This window comes from Phocoena phocoena, chromosome 3 (assembly GCF_963924675.1).
Source record: "Phocoena phocoena chromosome 3, mPhoPho1.1, whole genome shotgun sequence".
NCBI lineage: Eukaryota > Metazoa > Chordata > Mammalia > Artiodactyla > Phocoenidae > Phocoena > Phocoena phocoena.
In genome coordinates this window covers 44,492,176-44,501,147 of record NC_089221.1, presented here as the reverse complement: position 1 = coordinate 44,501,147, position 8,972 = coordinate 44,492,176, and the positions used below count along the sequence as shown (strand labels likewise).

Below are 8,972 nucleotides of genomic sequence, written 5' to 3'. Positions count from 1 at the left end.
GTTTCTTTGTTATTGAGCTGCATGAGTTGCTTGTAAATTTTGGAGATTAATCCTTTGTCAGTTGCTTCATTTGCAAATATTTTCTCCCATTCTGAGGGTTGTCTTTTCGTATTGTTTATGGTTTCCTTTGCTGTGCAAAAGCTTTTAAGTTTGTCTTCTATAACTTTAAATAAATGTCATTTATATTTAATAATTGGATAGAAGATGCAAGGATAAGTTATGAGAACATGATATCACTTAGGACACCTACATTGTTTCTAGAATTTATATGAGATAAACATAACCACTTATTCATTTTGGTTTATGTTTGATGTATTTTATTTCAGATCTTTGTCTTATGGGTGAGTGTTCATAGGACAATTTATACACTGGAATATAAGAGCATACAAAGAATTCTTAACATTTGTTGTCAATCCTACATATAATTTTGAACTAAGTAGGAAACGAAAAATATGAAATATTTTTCTTTCTAGTTTATAGAAGAGCAAAGACTAACATATCTTTTAAAATGATCTCATTAATTAAAAAAATAGGGAACTGAATTGTATAATTAATACTGCAAATAGTTTGATTTGTGGTGGCATTGGGCTTATGACTGAAATTTTCTTCATTTTATTTCAATTTATGTTAAGGCTGTTACAGCTATCATGTATGACAAATAAATAAAATTAAACTATTGAAAAAAACCACAACATTATACATGATGTATATATAAATTATTTTTTCAATTCTATGTTTAAAAACATTGAAAACTATTAAAGTATCTCAACATTTTTGTAATTGCATCTGAGGCTAATAATTTTCAGAGGATTGGTTATCATCATAGATAAGATTAAACCAGGTAAAGAATCTGATTGGTCGTTAATAATTGACCAATAGAAAGATGTAGCTATTATCTAAAATAAATGAAGTATTTTAATTTAGTTGTATAGCATAGAATACAGTGAATTCTCAATTAGAACAAAATTAACCCACAAATAACCAGAGTTTCCTTTGGTCAATCTTTTAAGGAGAAACAGGGAAAATCAAGAACACACGTACACTATGTGTCTATACCCGCCAACTTTTAGTATGTGTTTGGCTCTGCTAGAGACTGAGGTCAATTGTTTTGTCTAGATTTAGAAAAATTTTTATGAAGTTTGAAATTAAAGGTCAGTACTGAGTTAAACAAACAAAACTCAATTAAAAACACTGATGTCCCCAAAGAAAATAAATATTTTTTACTCAGTATAAATTAAATAATGCATAGTAAGATAAACAGAATCACAAAACCACAGCAGCATTTTGTCTTTGACATGGAGTAAAGATGAGAGTTTTAGATGTAGCCTGTGGGCTCTGCAAGATATTTATTCTTTCAAATCATGTCACATTGCCTAAGCCAGTTTAGTTGAGCCAGCATTTATAGACCTTTCGCCTGGGGTAGACATTGTGCCAGGAGCTAGAGACTCCAAAATCCTCAAAGTTGGTCCCTTTCCATACTGCCCTACTCCCCTGGAATCGAGCAATGGTATTTTGTTTGCTTAGCCATTTAAACAAGCGAGAAATGTTATGGAAAAGATGTAAAACATAAAGTATGTTTAATGAATAATTAGAAAACAAATGCAGGTATAATCACCCCACTAAGTCAAGAAATAATACAAACAGTAGTGTGATCACTTCCCAGAGTAAGGGATAAGACAACGCTAGTATCCCCAAAGCACCTACTACTCCCTGTGACCTTTGCCAGTAACATCCCTTTTCATCTCCCCTGGAAGTAACTTCACCTGATTTTATAGTAATTACTTCTTTGTTCTTCTTTCTAGTCTTTCAAACCTTCTCCATGTGCATCTCCTCAATAATGTAGTTTAGTTTTGCTTCCTTTTGAACTTTATGTAAATGCAACCATATTATTTTTTTCTTGTTTCTGTCATTAAACATTGTTACATTCATCCACGTTGCTCCATGTAGTTTATCCACTGTAGTTGTTCTTTACCACAATTTTACTTATCCGTTCTACTTTTTTTTTTGTAAATTAACTATGTACTTTTGGCTGCATTGGGTCTTCGTTGCTCTGTGTGGGCTTTCTCTAGTTGCATCAAGCGGGGGCTACTCTTCATTGCGGTGCCCGCGCTTCTCATTGCAGTAGCTTCTCTTGTTGTGGAGCACAGGCTCTAGGAGTGCGGGCTCAGTAGTTGTGGCTCACGGGCTCTAGAGCGCAGGCTCAGTAGCTGTGGCACACGGGCTTTGTTGCTCCGTGGCATGTGGGATCTTCCTAGACCAGGGCTCAAACCCATGTCCCCTGCGTTGGCAGGCGGATTCTTAACTACTGCGCCACCAGGGAGGTCCCATTCTACTGTTGATGGAAATTAAAACTGGGTCCATTTTGAGGCTCTTATGAACTGTGCTTACTCTTGACATATCCCGTGGTTCTCATATGTGTGAGTTTCAGTCTTAGGTGTATACCCTGGGGTAGAACTGGGTGGGCGTATCTTTCACTTTATGTGTCAGACTGTTTTCAAAGTCGTTGTACTAATTCACATTTCCAATGCAATGTATGAGAGTGTGCTCATTATAGAACAGTGGTGTGTGTGCTGTGCTCCACATAGCATCCTTCAGGGGCTGCAGAATAGGGAAGGGTAGGAGTTGGCCAAGTTCTGTGTCCCTCCCCACCCCCAGTTCATTCAGTGCAGTTGTCGTGTTTTCCATATTGAACATCAGCAATCTTTTACTGGAAAAATAGTTTGCATGACTTAAAAGGAAACGGATTGAAAATAATTGATTTGGAAGACAAATTATATACCTAAAACATTAGAGGCTCAATAAATGTCGAATGTTGAATGATGAACAAATGAATGAATGACAAAAAACACACTGAATGAATAGATTTTCAGAAATGAAGGTTATAAGAGAATATCTAGTTCTTTCCAGCTATGGCCTTTGTTCACAGGGAGATAGGCAACAGGGAAAGGTTATGTGAAGAGCAGGGATTTGTCTTTGCTTTTATTTCAATTTTCCAATAATCCAGAGAGGAACAAAGAGAGTAGTGTGAGTTAGAGAGAAGAGAAAGAAAGAGGATAGAGACGGAGATACAGAGAAAGATGAGAGGAAGGACGGAAAAGTGAAGGAAAAGGGTAGTTCTTTTTCTCTACAAGTCATGCTCTTCCATTTTGCTGAGTAGGTTCCCAGAGCACAATCTGAAAACCAGGTGACCATCATGAACTCCCCTTTCTTGGTCTCATCGCAGCTCAGTTTCTCCACCTTTGAGTTATTTTGCTCTTGATGCTTCTTGGTAGCTTGCGTTTGTGTTAGTCTGGAGTACCTCACCACATCCCATTGGTCTCCCCAGCTGCCCTTTGGCAGGTCATTACAACTCCCTTAAACACAGCTACAAGAACTTACCCATGACTGGGTCTCAGGGTGTGTAAGGAGGCCAAGGGCCTCCAGAAACTGTCCCCACTCTTGATGTCCTACTTGTTGATGTCCTTCACCACAATTAGCTTGTAGGCTCTTTTAGTTCAGACAACTCATATATAAGTATATATGCCTGCTACACACTTATATAATCCTTGATGCTATATCAACCAAAAAGGAAAACACTCAAGAATCTGGGGAGCCTTTTATTCCAAAAATGACTAGCTAAAAGGAATGTGATCTTCTTAATAACATTTGTCCTCATTTTATTCAAAGTGCTTGTATAATTTAAATTCTATTGGTGATGAGAGTGGTGAGTTACCTGAAAGTAATCAATACTATCTACTTTAACTTTTCTCTTTTCTTTAAGGCTCTATTTCAAGTTCTTTCACTTGTAGGTATACACGTTTTCCAATTTCAATAGAGGCTTTTCTTCTCTTTAGAAAAAACTCACATAATTTTTTAAGGTTAATATTAATATGGAATTCAAACCCATTCATATGGTAATTCTATCATTCAAATTTATGACTGTAATTGAGAATCTTATATTATTTGATCTAAGGATAATCAAAATGAATAGAGCTATGGTCAGATCAAAGTGGGTTTTCAACACATGCAACACCAAAACTAAATGGGGTAATTTAATACTGCTTAATGTAATATTCAATATTCATGGAGCGCTTCCCTCAGTTTTCTCAGACGAAGTTATTATTTTCTCTAAAGGACAAATCTGAATAAAGAAACCACCACAGATGCTATTGCATATCAGCTTTAACACCTAGAAATTCTTACCATATGTGAATCACTTTTCAAAGACATTCATTCATTCATTCTATAATCACTTGTAGAGTGTCTCTTCGGCACTGTGTTAGGCAGTGAGAATACAAAAGCAAATGAAAAGAAAACAAGAAATGATTGGTCCCTTACTGATTGTTTCGGTGGCAAAGAATTGAGAAAAGAGACCTACAGGAGAAGTGAGACAATTAAAATTACTAAATAGTGGGATACACGCTATGATTGAGGTAAATGGAAGGTAAAATGGGAATTTGGGGGTAAGGAGAGCATATGGCAATGATGGGTGAGATTTGGGAAGACTTCCTAGAGCGGCTGAATCTGAAAAATAGTAAGACCCAGGCAAAGGTAGCCTGCAAGGATTCCAAACAGAAGTGGGCAGGAAATGCAAAAATCCAGAAGTAAGAAAGAGCATCTTGTGGTTCTAGAATTGCAAGGGGCTTACTATGACTAGAGATTATATGAGAGCTGGAGAATGATAAGAGATAAGGCTGGAGAGATGAGTAGATACCGTATCATATCATCATAAAAGACACCTGTAGGCCATTGTAGTGGGTTGAGAAGTATTCTCCCCAAAATTCATATTTACCTGGAACCTCAGAATGTGAGGTTATTTAGAAATAGGGTCTTTGCTGATGTAATTAGTTAAGGATCTCAGATGAAGTAATTCTGGATTTAGGGTGGGTCCTGAAACCAGTGACTGGTGTCCTTATAAGAAGAGGAGAGGACTCAGACACACAGAAAAGAAGGCCATGTGAAGATGAAGGTAGAGTTTGGAATGATGCAGCTCAAGCCAAGGAATGCCAAAGATTGCCAGGAGTCATCAGAATCTAGAAAAAGGTGAGGAAGTATTCTTCCCAAGAGATTTCAGAGGAAGCATGGCCGTGCCAACATCTTGATTTTGGACTTCTAGCCTCCAGAACTGTAAAAGAATAAAGTTCCATGGTTTTAAGTCATGAAGTTTGTGGTAATCTGTTACATCAGCCCTGGGAAATGAATATAGTCATAATAAGGAGTTTGAATTGACATACAGACACCTTGACATGTCAGGTGTCAGCCTTGACATGTTCTATGAAAAGATTTAAGTAAAGAAGTGATGTTATCATATTGGTACTTTAAAAAGGTCACTCTGGCTGCAGTGTAGAGGATGGATGTGAAGAAAGAGAGACTGAATATAGGGACACATTGGAAGGACCTAGGAAAGGGCAGCCTTAACTAGAGAAGTGAGAGAGGGGAATGAAGAGAAGTGGCTAGATTTGGAAAATATTAGAAAAGTAGACTTGACAGAACTTCATCATTATTTCTTAGATGTGAGGGTGTGTGAAGAGTCAAAAGTCAAGGACTAACTCTCAACGTACAGCCTAGCTTTCCCACAATGCATTCGAAAAAGCATCTGTTCTCATCTACAGATCCAGCTAAGGCAGAGGACATAGGCAGACATGTTTGCACCACTTGAGTTGGGTAGGTTGGGGCAATCTGACTCTCTCCTGGTATGAACAGGGAAATGCTGTTGTGAGCTTTCCCTGAAAGGTCATGCTGGATTGGTGTTAGTCTTAGTGAGCCATATATTAGCAGAAAAATCTAGTTCACAGAGGGAGGAAACAGATGAAAGCCAAAAAAATAAAAACTAAAAAAAAATTCAAGTGAACTTGGGAGATAGAGATTTTGAGGAGATTCCTTTGAGACCTGATTATAATTCTTATAAATGCCTTCCATGAAATTATCCTTAAGCATATGATAAATCTTCTTTTCACTTGCAATATTGAGTGGATTTTCTGTTTTGTAATCATACTATCTCATGCCATCACATCAGATCTCTGGCATGGATAACTGGATAGATGGCAGTACCATTTATCAAGAGGGAAGGATGGGAGGAAAAACAAGTTTTGAGGAAAAATTGACTTCAGATTTGGACATTTTGCCTTTGTGGTGCCTCTAGGACATCTAGGCAAGTCCAGTGTGGACACAGAAGACCTTATCAGAATGTTTTGGACCAGAGTTCAACGCTGGCAGCCATCTCCCGGTAAAGATTAATTGGTGCCATTTTCTTCCAGGGTAAGTGGGAAAAGAAGGCTAAGGACAGTGGGAAGTCTGACATCTGAAGGACTTCTCTATTCCAGAAAGGAAGAGGAATCTGCAGAGGAGGCTAAGAAGGAATGGCCAGAAAAGTAGAAGAATAATCAGGAAAAGTGTGAGGGTGGGGTCCAATAAGTGGAGAAAGGAAAGCATTTCAAGGAGGTCACGAGCATCAGATGCAGTGGTGAGTGCACTGTTTTTCAGTAAGGAAGAAACCGCTGCTGACTTTGGCAAGAGGAGATTTGGGGAAGTAATGGGGGTGGAGGAAAGATTATGAGTGGAAACAATAGATTATGTTTTCAGTGGGCTGGCTGTAATGAGAAGAAAAGACTTACAGAGGTAACTAGAAGGGAACATAGGATAAAGGGAGGTGTCTGTTCGACTAAGATGGGAGAGACTTAAGCCTGTTGACAGACTGAAGGAAGTCAGTTGATAGAATTTAATGATAATTGAGAACCATTCATTAATGACCCAAGGTCTGTAGGAATGTGGGAGGGATAGATGCAATGCCTAGTTGAATAATTACCAACATTCACTGTGGTGAGAAGGAATGGGAATAGGGCTTTTAAAAAAAGGCAAGAACGCGGACACGCATCCTCCGCCGTCCGCAGATGGCGGCGCGGGCGCGGGCGCGGGCGCGGGCGCGGGGCCCGGGCCGGGGGCGCCCCCGGGGCTGGAGGCGGTCCTGCAGAAGCTGGCGCTGCGGCGGAAGAAGGTGCTGGGCGCCGAGGAGATGGAGCTGTTCAAGCTGGCGCAGGCGGCGGGCGGCGCCATGGACCCCGACGTGTGCAAGATCCTGGTGGACGTGCTGAAGCTGAACGTGGTGCCCCTCGCCGTCTTCCAGATGCTCAGTGCATGTGCGCCGGGCAGAGGCTGGCGATCGAGCCCCAGGACCCCGCGGCCGCGCCCCTGCTCACGCCCGGCGTGCCTGAGACCCGAGGGAGAAAACAAAGGCAGCGGTGCCCTCGGCGGCGGAGGCCCGGCGCTTACAGAACGCGGCGTCCGGGAAGGATCCAGCCAGAGGATGCCCCGCCAACCCAGCGCCACCAGGCTGCCCAAGCGGGGCCGGCCGGGGAAGAGCCCCACGCGGAGCAGCACCTGAGCGGGAGGCCTCGCACTGGCCCACCGCGGGCCTCCAGCCTCGCAGGCAGGCTGCTCCTCCCGTTGGTAATAAACCTCTTTGAAAACCTGAAAAAAAGAATAAAAAGGCAAGACTGCAGATAAATTTGTTGACGAGAGGTAAAAAGCAGCGGAATGTTTTCCTGATGATTTCTAAATTGGCTCTGGATAGTAAAATTAGGTACTAGAAGTTGAATCTGTGCAGAGGAAACGAACCAGAAAGGTAATTTGGAACTATAAATTACCTAAGAAATTCCCTACCCACCCTCCAGACTAGCTCCAAACGTGAAACAAATGTGTACTTGGAATCACTTAGGAAGTGACCTATAGAAGGGAAAGTAACTTCTGGGGTCGCCAAAAATATATATAAACCTAAACTGGCTCTTTGTAAAGATAAATTAAAATACAAACACAGATGCACACACACACACCTATATATACACATACATATGTATACACATACCACTTTAAAGTTTGAAAAAGGAGGTATGGTAGAAGTCAGAAGAGTTATACAAGAATATTTTGTGCACTCCATGGTAATAAACTGAAAATCTAGAGGGAAGGAATTTTTTCTAGCAATATATAAATAACTAAAAGTTAAAAAAACTCCAAATACCAATATCATAGGAAGTATTGGACAACTTAAATCTACTGCTTAAGAAAACGTATCAGCCTCTCTTTTCTATTTGAACTGTGTTTTAGGGTAACTAAATAGTTGATAAAGGAAGAGGAATTTTAGTTAATAAATGCAGAAGGAATGATAGAATAAGAAAGTCACCATTTTTGTAAACCCTAATGAGACGGTGGCTCTAAGGAATGTTCATTAATGGCTGCTAAAACTATTAGGTGAAAGGCTGATGGGGAACTTTATAATGAATGGATCAGGCTGACAATACTTGAATTCATGCACCAATCTCAGTGTCATTGTGAGTGGAACAACTTGACATTAAGGACAATCATGTAATATGAAGTACACCTCACCACCTATAAAGAATCCTCCACACAAAAAAATTGAGCTTAAATATAATCAAGCCTTTAACTTTCAGTCTACAAAAAATAAGAAAAGAAGAGCAAGTTAAGCAATACTTAACAATCAACCAAGTCCAGAATCTGGAATATTCTGTAGGACAAACAATCATTTATTTCAACAAATAAATGGCATGGCAGGGCAGGAAGGGGTAGTTGAAAAGGTGAGAGGACACTTTTATAAACTGAGAGAATCAAGAGACAGAACAAACAAAATACAATGCTGTAGACCTTGTTTGGATTCTGATTCAAATAAACCAATTGTAAAAGGATATTTTTAAAACAATCAGGAAATTTTTGTTAGGTATAAGGTGGCCATGGAAAGGACGCTAGAATGGGGGCTGATAGAAAAGAAAAGGAAATGGGAATAGCAGTAACAGAGGAAAATATAAAATAAAAGAAGGGCATTGAATGAACTGGTAATGATAGTGTGTGATATACTGAAGAGTATGGCCAATTTGGTTCGGTACATGGGATGTCACTGTTATTCATTGACACTGCAATCCCACGTTCAGTAATTTTTTTTTTTTTTTTTTTTTTTTTTGCGGTACGCGGGCCTCTCACTGTTG

At 39.7% G+C, this 8,972-nt stretch overlaps 1 pseudogene; it reads left to right on the top strand.

Annotated features, from left to right (window-relative positions):
• Positions 1–6,808: 6,808 nt before the first annotated feature.
• On the top strand, positions 6,809–7,360 carry LOC136120164 (mitotic-spindle organizing protein 2-like; annotated as a pseudogene).
• Positions 7,361–8,972: the final 1,612 nt, after the last annotated feature.